The sequence below is a fragment of the Lissotriton vulgaris genome, chromosome 2_1 (assembly GCF_964263255.1).
Source record: "Lissotriton vulgaris chromosome 2_1, aLisVul1.2, whole genome shotgun sequence".
NCBI lineage: Eukaryota > Metazoa > Chordata > Amphibia > Caudata > Salamandridae > Lissotriton > Lissotriton vulgaris.
The window spans coordinates 297,974,136-297,995,819 of NC_141687.1; the positions used below are offsets into that span (position 1 = coordinate 297,974,136).

The window sequence follows — 21,684 nt, forward strand, 5'->3', positions numbered from 1 at the left end:
CAGTTCTTGATAATATGGCCCCTATGTATATATATTTTTGGTTTGTAAATCACATGTAGGATGTTTTGAGCTGTGTGTACTGTTATTGCATCTTATGTATTGTTAATGTAAAGTTTATGCTATTTCGTATTATTTAATGTTAAGTTATGAAGTATTTATATAGTAATATCAATATTAGAGTAACCATTCAAGGCAAATAGTTTTTGACCTGTATTTTCTATTTTCTTCTATGTTTTGTTCAGTTGTACGTGTAATGGTAGTGTTATATTGTGCTACAATGGAGTGACGTTGAAGAAAACGTTCTTTGTCAGACAGTAGCAGATAAGAACAAAGCACTGGTAAACCTAAGGGGCCTCATTTATGTGTTTTTTGCCGCAGGGCACTGCAGCAAGTCTTGCTGCTGCGCTGCCCTATGGCAAAATAAAAGGGCAGGAATGAGCAGTATCGATTAGTTACGGTACATTCCAGTCCTTTTCCCCTGCGCGGGCGTACAATGGCCTGCTATGCGCCAACACAGGCACCTTTGCACCATGGTGCAAGGGTACCTTTGTTGCGGGGATGATTATTTTTCTGCTGTAAGGGAAGCCATCCTGCACAAAAGCAATCACAAGAGGCTTTTTCCTCTTTCTATGTGCACTGCAGAATACAGCACACATTGAAAGATAAAAAACGAGGAGAAATAAAGATATTTCTTCTCTTTGTGCCTCTCTTATGCCTCTCCTCGGGAAGCGTAGGTTTTTGCCACTGCCTTAGACTTACGATTTCTCGTAAATCTGGGGCAGTGTCAAAAAGCCATGGACGTTGCTGGGACCACTCCCAGCAACACCCTTTGTAATGCCCCTTTCACGCAGTTTATTGCGTTAAAAGGGCACATATTTATAAGGCCATGAAAAGCTACATAACATGGCTTTATGTGGCCTTATAAATAAGCCAGTGGCACATTGCGCCACCGGAACATCAAAAAAGTGACGTTCCGGCCGCACAATTACGCCAGTAGGGCCTCATAAATGAGGCCCAAGGTGTCTGGCAATGGCAAGCAGGTACATTTTTTAAAATGTATTCTGCAACGCTAAAATAACCAAATATTTCATCAAACATAAGAGCATACATTAAGTGCATTACAAATATTAGCAGCTTGAATGCAAAAGTTCAAAAAGCGTGAAAATAAAGTGCAAAGATAAAGTGCATTACGACAGTATAATTGATTAAAAAAACACATAAGTCAAAAGCTTATTACAAACCAAGGGCCTCACTAACAATGAGGCTACGCCACCGGAGCATCACGTTTTGCTGACTGGAGTGTCAGCAATATAAGAAATAGCAACTAGAAATCCTATATTCTTTAAATAACTTTTTAATCTACATGTAACATCTTATATCCTGTTTTTGGACGTTTTGCTTACTTTCGAAAGACTGGAAGATCAATTTTCGATTCTCTTACCATTTTAATAAGAAAAAAGCTATCATATCCACTTTGTGATTAATATGTGTAAGACAATGTAAAAGAGTAGCTAAGAAGTAAAGTCTGAGATGAGGCAGTGCTACACCCCTCAGCTCCTTATTTAATTGATGAAAATTGGACCTGTGGATATTGATCTTTTCAATATATATGCAAATTTAATTAATCAATGTCCTGAAAATAAGTGTGATTAATTTTAATTTAAATATTGCCAAACAAAAATAAAAATAATGTTAAAATTGACATTTTAATGTGGGAGGCACGACCAATTAACAATACCAGTAAAGAAGACCATCAGTTGAGTAGGTTACAAACGTTTTTAGGCTCAGCAATTTAATTCAGGTTGTATAGATCTGATCCCTAAGTATTGAATTGATCGTTGGAGGGAAAATTGCTGTCTAAAATGTTCTAAGAGTTCAATCTTCTTAGCCGTAAGTAATGAAATCTTTGACTTTGAATGATTAATTTTATAGCACTCTTGAACTCTATCCGGAGTCCCTTGAATATTATCTTTCTCTGATTTTGAATAATGAATAATATCGTCCAATAAAAAATTAAGTTTGGACATCCACCCAAATGTGGTAGAAATGAAGGATCATGACGTATTCTGGAGGGTACCGCTATTAATTGCTACATATCCTTATCTCCTTTCAATTTATAACAATTCCAGGTACTCCATCTATTGATAAGTGTTGAAGCATTGTTAACATTTGTATTGAGAATTTATATTTAGCAAGAATCAAAAAACGGCTGTCCACTTAACTTGATCAATGGCCTTCTTGCCATCCATCATTACTTTCATAACTTTCACTTTATTAGCTAAAAAGATGTTGAATGCCTAGACCAGATAACTTGTTTTTGCTACAAATGATCTTGATAAGAATTAATTTGGATCTTTCAGAATGATATTTTGAGCAATAGGCGTCATATTTACATATCTACACAATCTTTGTAAACAGTTTGTAATAAGAGTTCAGCCTGTAGGAGTTTAAATTATTAGGTGGCTTATATTTATCACAAAGCTAATTACTACTGTTCGGCCAAAGAGGATGGTGCTAGAACACTAAGCATGGGCGAATTTTGCGAATCTCGCGTTCGCGAATTTTGCGGATTTGCGAACTCGCAATCCGCAAAATCCGCGAATTCTCGCGAATTTGCGGATTTTTTTTTTTGTGTTTGCCACTCTCTGTCACTACTGCCACTCTCTGACTACTCATGCCACCCTCTGGCCCACCCATGCCACCCTCTGTTTCATCACAGCACCCTCTGGTTGTCCAGTCAGTGTACATTATTGTGGCAAAGCAAAGCACACCTTCCCTGCCTCAAGTGACCTAAATTTATTTGGGGCTGATTAATGTGTCACAGAATATTTTTTTAGCTGGCACCTGCTTCCCTAGTGCTTCCTGATTAGTGATCTTTTGCACTTGCTAAGTGCTTTCATTGTTGCAAAATTAGTTACAACACCTGCCCTGCCCCAACTGACAATAATGAATTAGGGGCTGATTAATGGATTTGAACTTCCAGCCTGGCTCCTGCTTGTCTCCCTTAGCTGTAATTCAGGACCTTTGTGGCATATGTGTAACTATTCTGAGGTTCAGAGCAGGGTCACATAATAGTTGCAACTGGCAACTGAACTCTGGAGGGGCCCCTCAGGAAGCACTACAGGAAATGGCTACTAATGATGAGCCTGAACTTTTGAACCTGGTAAGTAGTTTCAGTTTTGCTAAGATCGTATTTCTGCAATTTAGCGCTTATTCGCGGGGCGCGAAGTTGTACTGGGAAACCGCGAACTCACGCGAACAGTGCGAGCAAGCCATAAAATCCGCTGCTCGCGGATTTGCGGATTTTGCGGGAGATTCGCGAATCTCGCGGATTGCGAATTTACCGAAAATCCGCAAAATCCGCGAGCGAAACGGATTTTCCGCCCATGCTTATAGAACACCCAATAGGATTTGATTAAAGAGTTCTATTAGGAAGGGTGCCAATTTAGGGAACAATCCTTACAGACTCTGTTGGGATCCCATCACTACCACATGCCTTTACATTATCCATTGGCATAAAACTTTCCATATCTCCTTGGAAATTACTTTAATTATGATACTTTTTTGCTGGTTTTCCAAAAGTGTTGGTAGGTTAATAGAGTTAAGACATTTCTCCACATTCTCTTATGAGATCCAATCAGACGTCTGATACAACCCTTTATAATGTTTAAGTGAGAATATATTAGTTTCTTTACTCTTAACAACTTCCTGGTTTGTCCCTGTATAGGGTTCTTATTTGATATTACTTTGGACAACCATGGGATAAGTCTACCTCTCGGCAGAGTTTCCCCATAAGAAGGCCAAGGATGAGCCTCTATCAGAATGTCTAGAGTAACAATTGAATGACCTAGAAAGGTAATACACCAGATCCAAATTTAGTTTATCATCATAATATGGGAAATAAAAAAAAGTAAACCCGAGAGGCAGTATTAAATTGTTTTAAAAAAACATGTATATTGTGAAGTATAGGGGAATTTGAGTGCATGAATCCGACAAAGTATAATCTTGCTTAAACTGTAGCAAGAGGGCTGCCGTTTTCGGTTTTAATTGCCTTTTCCCTTTCCTGAAGAAACTAACTTTGCGTTTTGTATCAAAATAAAATCACCGCCCCGAACTGTATGCACAATCACATCCATGGCAATCTTATGAAGCTGGCGTACTGTACTGCATCTACTTCATCTTCAACGGGTCCATAATAATTAACAAAATTATTTTGAAGGCTTTAGCCCGAATCCATCTACCTAATTCATCTTCTTGTCTTCTCCTCTTTACCAGTTTATATTGGAACAAAAAGAAAGTCCCACACCCATCATTGCAACACTGGAAAAAGCAAAAAGAAAATGGGAAAACAACCTATTAATTGCTAAGTTTGGGTTGTTTGATTCAAAATGTATTTCCTGCAAAACAATCATATTTTGTTTAAAAGTACTCAACCAGTACATAATATAACCATGTTTAACCTTGTTCAATATGCCATTAACATTGCACGTTATAACCCTGATTAATTGTGTTATTCTTTATAAAACCTCAAGGAACATTAAGCCAATTCCTTGGGTAATCTTACTCTACACATTGTGCACATATCGAAGCAAAGCCAGCAGGGGTGAACGCTCAAATGTATGCCCTAGCATCGTCTCCAGAACTTCAAATATAAGTCCCCAGTATCGTGCGATTCCTGGGCAGGTCCAAGCCAGGTGCAAGAATGTTGCATCTAGTGCCGAACACCGCACGCAGCGAGCATCCTCGCTTAGGCCAGTTCTGGGGTCCTATATAGTCCAGGTATGAATTTAAAGTGGATTAGCCTCAATCTTTAATTATGAGACAACTCTCTAGCCTGCACGCAGCAGTACGCCCATTTATCCTCCTCCAGGAGAAGATGATCGATTTTCCCCAGTTTATGGTGACCTTCGATAGGCCGCCAAACGAAATAATTTCTTGGATTAGGGGATCAAGATTCTCTGCCGGGTGCTTGACATACATGGTTACATCGTCTAAGTGCATGGATACCAGAATCACTCTTGGGACCAATGCTAGGCTGCGATGTGCGTGATGCTGTCTTAATTGGGCAGCCAGAGGCTCCATGGCCATTGAAAAGAGAAGTGGGGACAGCGGACACCCCTGTCTCATGCCAGGGGCCACCAAAATGGGGGAGAAGATTATGCCATTTCTTCGAAGCATCGCAGTCAGTGCGGAGTAGAGCAGAGCAACTTATTTTTTTAAAAGGTGGGGCCAACACCGACTCGAGAGAGAAGTGCAAAAAGATATGGCCATTCCAAGGTATCAAAGGCTTTGGTGGCATCAAGGAAGATTGCGGCAGCAGGGAGGGAGGGATCTATTTCTTGCATGGTCACAAAAAAGGTAGAGAGGTTGTGAGATGTGCCCATACTGGGGCCAAAGCCAAACTGGTCAGATCCCAGCACTGTGGGCAACAGCGGGGGTAACCGAGTCGCTCTCTGTTTGGTGAAGGTTTTATTGTCTAAGTTAATCATCGAGTGCGGTCTGTATGAGTCGCATTGCTGTGGGTCCTTTTCTGGTTTAAGAATTGTGATGATTAGTGCCTCTCGAAGGGAGGAAGTAAGTGTGTCCCGCTCCGGCGACTCCTCATACATGAGGAGATGTGGTGCTAGTAGCGGGGCAAACTCCTTATAAAAAGCGGATGTCAGTCTATCTAGTCCCGGGGCATTATCTCCTGGCATGGCTAGGATCACTCCGATCACCTCCTCCGAGAACGGCTCATCCAGGTATCTACGCTGGCCATCACTTAGACACAGTAGCTGTCCATAAAGGGGGTCAAATGAGGGGGAGTGCCTAATTGTCGCACAGCGTATAATAAAGAATGATAAGATAGCATTTCCTCCTGAACAGACTCCTGCCCAACCGCAATCTAATTTCTGTAATACGTAGCTCGCTAATGCAGTTGCTGGCCCACGTTATTTTTAAAGGCCTGCCAGCTTTTTCCAAGCACGGTCTTCCTCGCCGTATCTTCAAGCGCGTGCCTCCTTCCCTAAATAGTGTGTTTCTCTATGAGCTGCCTCCGAACATTCAGCAATTTTTCCCTTGATGTTCCTAAAGGTCACCATCCATTGGTGGTGAAATATCACGTTTCGAGCTCCCGTATCTCTCCCTTGAGGTGCTTGAGAGGGCCTCGTAGTGAGCGAAGCACGCCTGCCTGCTTGGCTATACATTCACCCCTGATGACTGTTTAAATGCTTCCCACAATGTGGAGGGGGATTCTACCGTGCCTTCATTCAATGCAAACTGCATGGAGGAGCGAATCGCATCTCTGAAAACTTGTTCTCGGAGAGCTCCCCAGAGAGTCTCCAGTTGAAAGCTCTGCTGGGGGCACCTGGTAATGCAAACTTGAGCACTGCTAGGCCATAGTCAGATAGGGTGCGAATAAGGTGGGTGGCCTTGGACACCCATGCTACTACATCCTTCGAGGTCAGCCAGAAGTCTATTCTGGTCCAGGTTGGGCCTGCTGCGGACACTCACTTGCCCTCTGCTTTGTGCAGGTGGCAGCAGCACCAGAAATCTACCAGTTTGTGGTCACCATGAGAGTCTGCAACTGTGCCACTGCCTCCGGGTGGGGGCTGCAAAAAAAACTAAGCAATAGTAAACATTTGATAATATATGTGTTTTTTCCGGATCACTGACTAAATATCGAGGGACAAAATATAGACTGCCCAAAATATAGATTCCAAAATATCGATATCGAATTCCTATCTACAAACAGGTAAGTACCAAAATATCGACCCCAAAATATCGTTTATATATATATACATTATAAAAATATCAAATTTCGTAAATTATTGTAAAATTAATAAAATATTAAAAATAAATAGCTAAAATATACTTAAAAATACTTAAATTACCTTAAAATTATTAAATAACTAATTTAACTTATATAAAAAAAATACAATCATATCTGTTAAAACATATATATATATATTAACATAATATTAATATAAAATACACAATATTATTACCGTAGGATAGCGGAGGTGTAAAAATTACTATTCCCACTCCAAAGAGTGCAACAGTAGGGAAAGCGTTGGATAGCGTAGGGGTAAAAATTACTATTTCCACTCCAGAGAGTGCAACAGTAGGGAAAACGTTGGATAGCGTAGGGGTAAAAATTACTTTTCCCACTCCAAAGAGAGCAACAGTAGGGAAAGCGTTGGATAGCGTAGGAGTAAAAATTACTATTCCCACTCCAGACAGTGCAACAGTAAGGAAAGCGTTGGATAGCGCAGGGGTAAAAATTACTATTCCCACTCCAGAAAGTGCAACAGTAGGGAAAAGGTTGGATAGTGTAGGGGTAAAAATTACTATTCCCACTCCAGAGAGTGCAACAGTAGGGAAAGCGTTGGATAGCGTAGGGGTAAAAATTACTATTCCCACTCCAGAAAGTGCAACAGTAGGGAAAACGTTGGATAGTGTAGGGGTAAAAATTACTATTCCCACTCCAGAGAGTGCAACAGTAGGGAAAGTGTTGGATAGCGTAGGGGTAAAAATTACTATTCCCACTCCAGAGAGTGCAACAGTAGGGAAAGCGTTGGGTAGCGCAGGGGTAAAAATTACTATTCCCACTCCAGAGAGTGCAACAGTAGGGAAAACATTGGATAGCGTAGAGGTAAAAATTACTATTCCCAAACCAGAGAGTGCAACAGTAGGGAAATGTTGGATAGCGTAGGGGTAAAAAGTACTATTCCCACAACAGAGAGTGCAACAGTAGGGAAAGCGTTGGATAGCGCAGGGGTAAAAATTACTATTCCCACTCCGGAGAGTGCAACAGTAGGGAAAGCGTTGGATAGCGTAGGGGTAAAATTTACCATTCCCACTCCAGAGAGTGCAACAGTAGGGAAAGCGTTGGATAGTGTTGGGGTTAAATTTACTATTCCCACTCCATAGAGTGCAACAGTAGGGAAAGCGTTGGATAGCGTAGGGATAAAAATTACTATTCCCACTCCAGAGAGTGCAACAGTAGGGAAAGCCTTGGATAGCGTAGGGGTAAAAATTACTATTCCTACTTCAGAGAGTGCAACAGTAGGGAAAGCGTTGGATAGCATAGGGATAAATTTTACTATTCCCACTCTAGTGAAAAAAAAATAATATAATTCACATAATTATCAATTATCAATTAATAAAAATGAATTATCAATTAATAACTAATTAATTATCAATTAAAAAGTAATTAACAATTTGTTCGAAATAAATACCAATAAATTAATTAACATATTTAATTAATTATAATTAAATTCCTTCCCACCCTATTCCCCTATAAACCTACAACCCGCTACAGAAAATAAATTGATATTATGCACATAATTATCAATTAATCAATTAATTAAAAAATAATCATTTAAGAATTAATGAATTACCAATTAAAAAGTAATTAACAATTTAATCAAAATAAATACCAATTAATTAATTAACATATTTAATTAATTATAATTAAAATACTTCCCACCCTATTCCCCTATAAACCCACAACCCGCTACATAAAATACATTGATTTAATTCACATAATTATCAATTAATCAATTAATAACAAATAATTATCAATTAAGAATTAATTAATTACCAATTAAAAATGAATTAACAATTTATTCTAAATAAATACCAATTAATTTATTAACATTTAATTAATTGTAATTGAATTACTTCCCACCCTATTCCCCTATAAACCCACAACCCGCTACAGAATTAAATTACACAATAATTAAATAACATAAAATTACTTAAAATAAATTACAAAAATGTATACACTTTTCCCACATATACTAACATAGAAAACACTTTAAAAAATTCGATATTATAAAAAATTCGATATTTTAATAAACTATATTATGTACTTCGATATTTGTACTGTCTATATTTTTAAAATCGATATTACATTACTTACCTTCAAAACTATATTTTTGATGTCTATATTCTGTCGATTCAATATTTTGTCCATTCTATATTTTGGACTCAATATTTTGGTTTGTCTATATTTTGAAATCAATATTTTGCCCATTTACCATTTTTTTCAACCCACCCAAAAATACATATTTCGCATTTGAAATGGTATATGGTAAATACACGAAAACGAGTATTGGTACTGTACGTTTTTCAAGCAGTGTCATCATTCAGATAAATGCATATATATATATCAGCTGAATGAATTGCGAAAGTTACACATGAAATGGCTCTGAATACAGAAAAGAAGGTCGAGACCATTCCATCACATGTTAATACAAAATGCTGTATATGTGCTAGAGGCTGAGGTAAAATTTTGTCTCTAGTATCCCAAAAATAGAAGCTCTGTTCTCTAAGAATAGTTCTACTTTAAGCAGAGTACCATGTGCCCAAAAAAAGGTAAATATTTTGTAAAATGGACAAAAATATTTTCGCTTTCAGGGGAAAAATAGTACAAAATATTTTCTGTAGCTTTGTCTATCAAAACTGAAGGCCAAATTCAGAGTTCAGGGAACGCTGTGTGATCATTGTTTTTTTAAGAGTTATTCTCCTTGACTGGAGAGAACATCATATCAGACAGACACGCAAAAAAGTGATCTACAACATCAGGTGAAAGTTAGACCAAGTTCGAAAATGCTGCAACTGTGCAGTTTGGAGCGTGATTGCTATCATCGATGTTTGGATCAGCAATGCTCACAGAAGGTTGTACCTGTTTGGTGCTGCTTTCCTCTCGTACCTCACCGCCACCTACTCGTAGTGGTGGTCTCAATGAATGCCATCATCAGAATCGATAGCCGCTGGGGACAACACGATGCATGAGTCGTTACAGGACCTAGCAAAGTATCGATATCCATTGGTACTGCTGATTGTAGTGTAAGGCAGATGTCCAACACGCATTCTTCTCCGCATAGCAGACATCGAAGCACAGGTAGGATGCAATCTTGCCAGATCGGTCTGAATGAAAGAAACCAGGTTGTACTCAGATCTCTTAGCCGGGCCAATCCGAGGACCTTAGTGATACGGTCTCGGTATCGTATTGCTAGGATCGTTTCTTCCATCGTTGCTAGGGTCTTGTCTGTGGATTGGCTTGCCATATCGGTGCAGAAGTAGCAAAAATAAAATTCCTGCCCGAGTCCCAAGATTAAGGGTAGGCCGCCAAATACAGAATGGACAAAATTCGGGAAGATGCCCAGAACTGTTTCAAAGGGTGCTAACAGTCCCGAACAAACTGTCTTAAATACATGTGGGATGCCACTAGTATCAGACATGTTTAAGATTTGGCTTAATATTTCTACGAAATGCACGGGGCAATTTGTCGCTAAAAGGGAATGTATCTCTGCCGATGACCTTGCCACTTGCAGATCATACATTTCTTTGGATGACGTTAAAGGCACAGTTGTCTGTAAATGAATAGACTTCATTCTGCTTAAAGTATCAATTCGAATAGGAGAGATATTCAACGAAGGCCATAACGCAGCCCCCATATCTGGATTGCTGCGTGGATACAATACTTGCATACAGCAAACAGCCCTGAAAGTTACGGTTGTCAGATAGGCTTTTCCTGGCAGCATGCCACAACAGCTGTGGTCACTTATTAAAACGTAACTGACGTTAGAAAGTGGTCTAGAAAATGGCTCTATCTGTCTTGCAGGCGTGCCATGCAGGTGACATGAAAGGTTATTCGAAGACCCTTCGCAGGCTCCATGCAAGTTAATACCTTGACACTGAAGTGTACCGCTTAGTGATTTTTTACAATTTTTACCACTAAGGAATACCTCCTTGTTCCCTTCACTATAACATCTGTGTGTATAAGGTAAATCCCAGGTTGATTTTATGTATTCTTTACCCAACCTTTCATACTGGCCCGCAGGTATATACTCTTGGCAGTATTTAAACTGGAAAGTTGTTATGGGAATTGTAATCGTTCCGTGTATTATCCATTCAATGACAGGTTTCTCTGACATTGTCAATGGTAATCTCTCAAGTTTTTCAATGCTCAGAATAGTATAGTCTGCTCCTTTTTGTGCCAAACTGATTTGTTTATCAGTAAGGTTAAAGATGCCGAATAATGACGTTGTGTTGATTAAACATCATGGTACGTAGCCTGAACGCAGATTTTGCAACGTCCAACCAAGCTGTACAATAGAACGTAACCGAGACTGACCATATTGTAACATTAGTAAGTCCTGCTCTATTATATCAAAAGCAGATGATACAATGCTGTCCAGTGAATATATTCTGGAGGACAGAGTCGTTAACCCATTGTCCACCACAGAAAGTGATTTTTCCAAATTTATACGATCAATTTCTCGTATTGTTTCTGCTGTCTCAATTTGCATTACTTTCCAAGCTTCGTTATACGCAGCGTGTATACCGGCCGCTATGAAACGTTTTTGGCGCTGTTTGCGTGGTTCCATTATGAAATCACGCAAATCAGCACTGTCTTTAAGTAAAGTCAAGTGTTGCTTAATTTCAGCCAGTGTGGATTTCTCTAACCACTCAAGGCATAGTTTCCCTACACTGTATGTTGTAACTATCCCTGGATGTTGTCTCTGGGAGTATTTTGGGTCTGGACTGTGTTTTGTTCAGGAATCTATCTTGACAGTTATTCGTGTCTGTTGGCCAGATCAACCATTTTTTCCAATCAGGATGTGTTCTGTTTTGGTGTAAAATGTGGGATACGTCTATTTCCACATCTGTAGTGCTTTCACTATCAGTTATGGGTTTCGGAATAGACGGTGTATTTAAGTCTTTTATCTTAGCTAGGGCAAGACAAGTAGTTTGTTGAATTGTGTCATTCAAGAATATAAATTGTTCTGGGATCATGCAAGCCCTAAATAATGCTTCTAAGCCTTGTACTTGCCAATCTTTGGTACCCCAGATCGTTTTTTGTTTCAATGGTGTTTTTCCATAATTCGAAACCAAATGTAGACATTTTGTCATAAAATTTTTCAGAATTAATCAATTTAGTATTTGTCAACATTGTTTTCATTCCTGTCTTAAATAACATTTTAAAATAAAACGTTTCTGGATCACTGTTATTAAACCCTGAGAAGTATTGGAATTTCTCATAAAATGTTTTCGAACTGCCTTTTGGTGGAGTTGGACAGTGTACCCATTGCTAATAAGATAAAACATTTCTAGGCTGAGCAGTTTTATGCAAACAGTGATCACCATAACGATGAACCCTGTAAGTAATCACGGTCTGTGAATTTGGCTGACATTACTAAATCTGACATCATATTATTAATGTTTTCAAAGTCCCACTCATCAGAAAAGGTACTGGGTGTCACAAAGTCACTTAATGAAACCTTGAACTGGTGTGGATATTTCAAGAACTCAACCGGGCCGAAAATGTCATAATCAGTTCTGTCCCATGCTACCCCACCGGGTATTGGATTGGCTGAGATGTTTACTGATGACAGTTCTCTTTTCTCGATATGGGAGGATGTGTGAGGCTTTAGGACCAAGTTGATATTCTGACTTGCTGTGTCCATTGTACTATATTTTCCATCAATGAATTTTCCCAAACATAGAACCATGATGAGCCAAAGCAGGAGAGTAAGTACACCTATCACAATACAAAATTCAATCCATGGTGAAGTCAGATATGTTTCTTTTAGTTGGTGAAAAAGTTCAATTACTTTTTCTTTGAAAGTTTTTGTTGGAGGCATTTCTTCATGCTCGCTTGGATCTCCAGAGGAGTCGCGAAATTGATGAAGTAGCCAGATGCAGTTCTGTCAATTATTGGAATTTTTTCATTTGCTTTTGCATTTTTCTTTGTTTCATTAGCATAGTCAGAGGCTACATCATTATAGACTGGTGTTTCTTGACGAACTGTTGCAATTTGGGTTTCAAGAGGCACTTGTTCCATGGCATTATTGCATAGTCCTTTGTTATTCACTGCAGGTTTATCAAATGTGATTAGTCTCTCAGTATGAGCCTCTTGGATTGTAGCAAATTTCGGTATTCTGCTATTTCTTGGGAGTCCACTTGCCCTACTACTTATTATTGGCCACATGATTGTGGTTTTACCAGGTTGATGGATACAACTCTGTTCTCCTTTTTACCAGCAAGGGGCGGTAGTACAACTGATCTTGTTCCGCTGATAGCTAAGACAGGTACTGCTTTTCTGTAAGAAGGCCCAAATTCCTTCTTTACCGCGATCTTCTCTCTGACCAGATCCCCAATCTTTGGAATCCAGACAGGTCTTGCTGGGACAGGTGGGCTTTCTTCAGTGGCTGTCGGCTGTTGTTTCAACTTTATGTTACTCAGGTTTTTTCTTGTTTCATTTAAATCCTGTAAAACAGCCAAACGGTCTTTGATATCAAAGGATTTTTCTTCTACCACTGAAGTGTGACAATCAAGATCCTGAATGAGCATTCTAGTGCCGAACAATAGTTCGTATGGAGTGAGACCTTTTAGAGAATTTCTTGGCAGATTATTAAGACTACGTTGGACACTTGTTAAATGTTTGACCCATCCATCACCTGAACCTAATACCCTCGCAGTTATAGATTGCTTTATGTCCCGTTTTTTTCTTTCCATTACCGCATTTCCCTCAGGATGGAAGGGAGAAGAGTACCGAAATGCAATGCCCATGCTGTTCATGGCCTCTTTGTAAGCTCGAGAGCTAAACGCAGGACCTGATCAGAATGTAGCATGCCAATTGCGTATGTGCCGATAAAGATTTGCAAATCTTTTATAACAGTTCTGAACTCTTTATCTTCTGTCAAAAGGTTTTTTTCAAACTGGGTAATAATAGTATATCTATTCACGATCCACTTTTCCACTTTTGATTCTCTTTAGGTCTTTCCTCCAAATTTTGGCACTTTGTCGATGGTGGCGGGGGTCCATAGCAGGGTGCTATCTCTCTGGTTAATCCAGATAGATAGAGTAGGGGTTTCCCACAGGTGGGGGGTCTGGGGGGGGAGGGGGGGGAGGGGGCGGGGTAAAAGCAAAATGTGTCCTCTTAAATGTCCTTTAAAACAGTTCTTGGAGGGGAAAGTTATGAATATGCACAATTCATTATCCATAGATTGGCAGTATTGGCCCTTGGTTCTGGTAATTCAGTTTCAGTATAATGCATAATATACGCTTTTTATCCTGGAACACTAACGGTCTCCGCACTACCCCAAGAAGGAACATTATCATGCAATATTTACGAGATTCGGTTGCACAAATATTAGTGCTCCAGGAGACACACTTGGCAGAGATTGAAATGCAAAATCTGCTGTGTAAGAACAAATGGATAGACTTTGGGGTCATTACTTCACAAACTTCACACATTAGGGGGGTGGCCATTCTTTTTAAAAAATCTATCAAGGCAAGGCTAATTTCTAAACAGGTAGATCCTTACGGTAGATGGGCAATAGCCTCTGTTATTGCTTTGGGCTCAGCATTCACGATAGTAGGGTATTACGGCCCTAACCAGGACGATCCATCTGTTCTAACCACACTTTTTTCTCAATTGTACCTATTCCCAGAACCTGTTATCTTGGCAGGCGATTATAACATAGTATTGGACCCAGTATTGGATAAGTCACCCTCTAATAGGGCTAAATCTCTATCCAAAACTAGGATGTATTTACTAAATAACATGAAAGCACTGAATTACATTGATATTTGGAGGAAACTCCATGGGTCTCAAAAGGGGGTGACATTTAAGAATTTCAAATTTCACCACCAGTCTCGGATAGATTTTATATTGATTAGCCATATCTTAGTTAAACAGGTAAAATCAATCTCTCATTTACCTTTTCATCTTTCTGACCACACAGCCATCCTTCTTGAGCTTGACGCTGCTCCTAGGCCCTCTTTAAGAAATTGGTCTTTTGATAGATCGATTCTAGCTTCATCCAATATGGTAGAAGCATTAATACAGGAATCTAAGTCCTTTTGGGAGATTAATCAGGGGACTGCCTTACCCGGGATCACCTGGGATGCTTTTAAAGCCACACTAAGGGGTTATTTAACCAACTTATCCTCACATAAAAATAAGACCTACAGGGATGCAGTAGCCTCGCTTGAATTAGGGATCGCAGGCCTTCAAGAAGAGATTGATCTAAACCTAGGGTCCCCATTAGTGGAGCTGCAAGATAGATTAAAGGTCTTGAAAGGTGATCTCTCCTCAGTTCTAAATGCTCGGGTCTTAGAGAGATGGGAGGCTAGTAAGTTGGCCCACTTTGAATATGGGGAAGGTGCCGGGAAGCTCCTGGCCTGGAAGGCTAAGACAGATAGGGTCCGAAATAATGTTAGTTCCATTTGTAAGGATGGAGTGCTATTCTCTACAGATGAGGAAATCAGTGGAGCTTTTAAAAGTTTCTTTATGGATATATATCAAGAGGATAAGAGGGTACAATCTAGTCAAGCAAGGGACTGGCTATCTGGTATATCTCTACCGTCCTTAAATTTAGAACAAAGGATTTCCTTAAATCGTCCTTTTACACAGGAGGAAGTAAACCTTGCCATCTCTAAAAGTAAAAAAAATAAAGCTGCAGGTCCCGATGGGCTACCCTCCGAAATATATAAAACTTTGTGCCCTATAATTCTTGCCCATCTAACAGACCTCTTTAACAGTATCCTAGTCGATGGTGCCTTACCTCCTGCATCCTGGGATAGGGCCTCTATAACCTTGATCTTAAAACCCGGTAAACCTACAAATAGCTGTGGGTCATACAGGCCGATCTCAATTCTTTGTACAGATTATAAACTCTTTACATCGGTCCTCGCAAACAGATTGGGGGAAGTTGCAAACAACATCTTACATGTCGACCAGAAGGGATTTGTAAAAGGAAGGCAACTCTATGAATTGACTTACGACCTTATTGGAGCAATAGACATGGCCACATCAGCATCTCTACCTTTAGCAGTCTTTACCCTTGATGCAACAAAAGCTTTCGATAGGGTAAACTGGGTTTATCTAGAGGAAGTGTTGAGCAAATTTAAATTAGGTGATAACTTTAGGCGAGCTATTAAGTTACTATATAAAAGCCCTTCTGCCTCACTACTTGTTAACGGTGACCTTACTGAGCCATTTAACATCTCGCAAGGAACTCGTCAGGGGTGTCCTCTCTCACCACTCTTGTTTGATTTATATATTGAACCTTTTGCTCAGTTAATTCGGGATAACTCTAATATAAAACCTTTTATTTTTGAAGGATGGGAGAAGAAAGTAGCATTGTATGCGGATGATGTTCTTATTTTTTCATCCGAGCTGAGCTCGTCCTTTCCTACTGTTATATCTATTGCGGAAGAATTCGGGGCTATATCCGGATACGAAGTAAATGCATCCAAAACAGATATCATGGTTTGGAATCATCCTGTACCGACTGTAGGAGTACAGCCCAGCTCTACCCTCAGATATCTCGGGTTAAACATCTATACTGACATCAATAAGATTGTCCCCTTAAACTTTGCTGAAGTAGCTAAGGTGGCTCGAAGATCGATGAGATTATGGTCTGCTCTCCCTATTTCCCTAATAGGCAGGTCTAACCTCGTCAAAATGACCATTTTGCCCAAGATCACATACCTATTCAATACAATCCCTCTTTTTTTTGATTCATCCTTGATTGCCAAACTTCAAACCGAAATAAATAGATTCATATGGAACAGTCATACGCCTAGACTATCTTGGAAGAAGATTAGACGTCGTCGAGAAAAAGGAGGCCTTGCAGCACCAGACTTGCAACTCTATGGCTGGGCCTTCCAACTGTCACATATCAGGATGCTCTTAAAGGCCCCTAATAATGCTGGATGTGGGAAACTATTTTCAGCACTTCTAAGGGGGGAAAAAAACGGGCCAACGAATTTTCTATTAAAATTTGGCGACCCTAAATATTTCAAGAAGGTCAAACTAAAGGTTTTAAGGGACCTGGCTAGAACATGGGCTACTCTAAGACGAACACTCAAATTGGATTACTATTCTAGTAGGGCCCCACTTTGGGACTCCCCAGGAGCACCGTCTTGGCTCTTAGATAGTTTAGCTCTCCCAATTAGGGCAGCCGGACTTTCATCATGGGGGGATCTATTTGTTGAAGGAACTTTACTCACATGGGAGACGCTGAGCCTAACTATAGGAACTCATTTTTCACGATTTAAATATCTCCAAATTCAGAGTTGGTCACAGGCCTATAGCCAAGGAAGGGGTAGGTTTAAAATAGGCATTGAGAGTAATTTACTAACTCACCTGATGGATAAACCACCCTTCAAAAAAGAGATTACATTTTGGTACAATCTTATTCTGGATGAGACTGATGGTGAGTTTCTGCTACCCCTCTCGCTTTGGAAAACCTTTGTCTCTGATACCGACGTGGAAGGCCTGTGGATAAAATCATTTAGGATTTTGGGTGAGATCTTTAAACCATCTTGGCTCCGTCGTAACCACTTGTTTACTCTGCATAGGGTGTATTACTCTCCATTGCGTCTATCAAAGTTCCCCAACAATGATCAAGTGGCATGCCCTAGATGTGGCTTGGTAGCAGCATCAGATATCCATATGTTTTTTGAGTGTCCCTTTATATCATTATTTTGGAATGAAATCTGTGCTTCTCTCTCGTTAGCAATAGGCTCGCATGTTAACCCTAGTCCCATGTTAATATTCTTTGGTATTATACCAGAGCTAGACGGCATGTGTAAAAAATTGGTCTTATATATTTGTTTGCTAGCCAGAAGAGAAATATGCAGACGGTGGAAAGATAAGACACCCCCTCTTTTTACCGATTGGCGTGCAGCAATGCTACAGATGTCTAAATTAGACATGGCTAGAGAAGGTAACCAACACAAGAGAAGATTTTGGCTGCTTTTGAATTGGTAATGGGTTTTTTTTTTTTTTTTTCCCCATGTCCTATGATTTCGCTGCCTGTTGGGTCGTTTATTCGATCCTCGCCTTTTATACATACCCAACTAGGGCGACATCGGTTACAATCTGGGTTGTATTGAGCAGTACGCTAGTCCAGTTGGTACCATTCTTCGATCATTGAGGTGTTGATGCTTGGCACTGCGGGATACCCCGGTAGGATCCAAGAAAGTCCCCCTCAGTTAATCTGGGTCAGTGTCTTAGTTATCCCCTCTAACTGATCGTTATTGTTTGGTTTCCAAGGGCAAATATGAGGACAAAAAAAAAAAAAAAACCAGTTCTGGCGTCAGCCGAGTGCTGGGGTCTATATTTTAAGTGAATTCAGTCTTAATAATTATGGGGACGCATTCCTCCGACTGGATTTCTGCGCTATAGATAGCCTGATGCTATCTAATAGTGGTATCTGGGCTATTGGCTGGTCCGGTTTACAACTGCGATCTCTGTTGCAGTACTCACAATTTTTTGCAAAATTGTAGATATCTACGCTCATTCTCGTCCACCAGTACTCTGATTGTAATTCCAACAGAGCTTTCAGGATCTCTTGGTGTCTCAGACCCAATCCCATATGTGCGTCTTCAATCAAGAAAACTCTCCGGTTCGTGTTTTGAATTACTCTATCCTCCACTCCAGGGATTCGAGCAAACGGAACGGAGTTTGCATCAATTATGTATGTATTACTGAGTGGATAGTTGAGAGGTAATGCAGCATAATCACCTTTTAATGAGGCTTTTACTGCCAGCATGGTTTTCCCATCTATGTGTTTTTCTGAACGCTTTTTAGTGGCTACGGAAGCCGGTTGAACCGCTACCGCTGTGGCTGTGTTAGCCAATGAATTCCCTGGAACGTGAACGCCATCACGTTGATGACTCAGTGCGTGAATCACGTGAGTCTTTCGTAGTTCTTTCTTTAAAAGAACTACTTGTTCCCAAAGCGTTTTATGCTTTATTGTGGCACCTGTGTCATCTTTGTAACCGTTGGTTCGAGGCATATGGGCTGCAGATGGTACATTATGAATAGATCGCCATCTGGTGTTGGGCTCGGATGATTGCACTTTGTTTTTCTCTTGGAGAGTCTTTTGTATCTTGGTGACTCCTCCCTTGGTTGGTAGTGCGCATGGGCATCGGCTCCATCCTTAGATTGTTTTTTTCCGCCATCGGGTTCGGATGAGGATCGAGACGCTCCAGATCAACTTCAGAAGAAAGTTATTTATCGGCGCGTATTCCCTTTCCAATTCGACGGTATTGTTATCGAACGCGTTCATTTCCATTCCGACGCGTTGCAAATAAAAAATCGAAGAGAAAAACTTGGATCTACGTCGAAGAACAGGAGGCCTTTCTCGACGCAGTCAAGCCCGGAGTCCATGGAAAGGACTCCATTCAAAAAATGTCCAACGTGTGGTGCTAAGTTCCCACACAAGGACCTACACGAGGTGTGCAACCTCTGTCTATCGCCTGAACACGAATCCAGGGACTGCGAAGCCTGTGCAGCATTCTCCTCCAAGCTAACGATTAGAAATCGTCGAGCTAAAAGACACGAGGTTTCCAGAATGCAGGCGGAAGCGATCCCAGAGTTGTTCGGAGACGAGCAAATCGAGGAAGAAGAAGAACAGTCGGGGTCGGAAGGGGACCAGTCGGAGACCGAAGAACTCATCGATCAACAAACCGTGAGTGACGACGTCCCCTTACCGAAAAACCGACCCCGTGCGGTAACGACCCCGCCCTCGGGCCCGGTCAAACCGCTGAAAAAAGTTTCCGACGCCCCGCCCTCGGGCCCGGCAACGAAACCGAAACTGAAACCGAAACACTCGGACTCCCACCATGTCGGATCCGAGAAAAGGGCGACATCGACTTCGGCACCGAGGCTACATGCAAAAGAGAGCTCGGTATCGAAACATTCCATGTCGAAACATAAATATGACTTATCGCCCAAGAGACACTCGATACCAAGAAAGTCGGAATCGAGCAGGCATTCGGTGTCGAAAACAACAAGATCTGACGATCGAAAACAAAAGCACCTCTCGGAACCAGGACCTTCGGTACCGATTCAGGAGCAACAGACAGATCCCAAACAAAAGATCTTGTTTATTGATCCACAAACTGGGAAAGTGGTCACAAAGAAGAGAAAGAGTGAACAGTCAGAAGATAAACCTCTTCCTTCAAAAAAAGAGAACAATGGGGACGAATATAACTCCTCCTGCTTCTCCTCGTCCTAGAGTCACACCCTCTTCTCCTATTCCTCACAATAGGCCAAATATTCCTACACCTTCCACACCAAGACCAGCTACACCTCAGTCAGATGTAGACAGTGATCTAGGGGAGGGAGAACCTCAGGGGGATGACGAAACTATCCCAGATGAGGAGGACCCATGGGAAAATTATGATGTAGGGTCGGATGAGGACAACGACCCAGAGCTATATCCCTCAAAGCCTTCACCACCTGATGATAACACAGGGTTTGTGCAGCTCATTAATAGGGCAGCAAAATATCACAAACTAGATATGCACACAGAACCTCAAATAGAGGATTTCTTGTTAGAGACTTTACCTAATGCACAGAGAACATCAGGTACTCTTCCTATGTTAAAGGGTCTTCTTAGTCACACAGAGGAAATATTCGAAAACCCAGTGAGAGCCAGGGTGTTAAACCCGAGAATTGATAAAAAATACAAAGCGGCTCCAAAGGACCCAATATTTATTAGAGGACACCTCTAGACTCGCTGGTGGTCTCAAACGCTCGCAAAAGAGCAAACTCATTATCTACAGGAGAGGCTCCTCCACCAGATAAAGAGTCGAAGTTAATAGATGCATCAGGCAAGAGAGTAGCATCTCAGGCAGCGAATAGCTGGCGTATAGCCAATACACAAGCACTACTCGCACGTTACGACAGGGCACATTACGATGAGTTAGAAAAACTTCTCATACATCTCCCAAAAGAACACCAGAAAAAGGCAGATCAATTAATACAGGAAGGTAAAATAATAACCAATACTTCCATTAAGTGTGCATTAGACGCAGCAGACACTGCAGCAAGGTCTATTAACACCAGTGTCATGCTAAGAAGGCATGCATGGCTTAGAATCTCAGGATTCAAACAAGAAGTACAAACAGCCCTATTGAACAAACCATTTGATCAGAAAACATTGTTTGGTTCAAGCACAGACGAGACATTAGAAAAAATGAAGAAAGATACAGAAACGGCTAAGTCAATGGGAGCATTGCAACAGCCAACACACAGAGGTTCCTTTCGTAGATCCACCTATAGAGGGGGCTCAAAGAACACAGGAACGAATCAGCAATCCACATCTTTCACACCAACATCACCCAGAGGTAATTCAAGAGGCAGTTACAGAGGTAACAACAATAAGGGTGGCCGCGGAAATAATAACAACCGCAACGCCTCAACACCAAAACAGTGACTTCATAGATCTCCCCCCAGACCACATAACACCGGTCGGGGGACGTCTATCACAGTTCCTACCTGTCTGGGAAAACATCACGTCAGACAAGTGGGTGAGACAAATTATCCAACATGGTTATTGCCTAGAACTCACAGCTACCCCACCAAACATCCCCCCCAAACAGCGTACAATGAGTCAAGATCATCTGACATTGTTAAGAGAAGAAGTGCTAGCACTCCTACAAAAGCATGCAATAGAGAAGGTCCCAAAGGATCAACAAGGAACAGGAGTATACTCTCTATACTTCCTGATCCCCAAAAAGGACGGGTCCCTAAGACCAATATTAGACCTCAGACCTCTCAATGCTTACATAAATTCGGAGCATTTCCACATGGTCACGCTCCAACAAGTACTTCCTTTACTGAAGAAAGGGGACTTTCTTTCTACACTGGATCTAAAAGACGCTTAC

General features: G+C 40.8%; 1 protein-coding gene across 1 annotated transcript in view; it reads left to right on the forward strand.

Moving 5' to 3' along the window:
- The window catches only part of LOC147730217 (uncharacterized), a 330,076-nt gene that overhangs the window by 278,171 nt on the left and 30,221 nt on the right, over positions 1 to 21,684 (forward strand). The window lies entirely within an intron of this gene.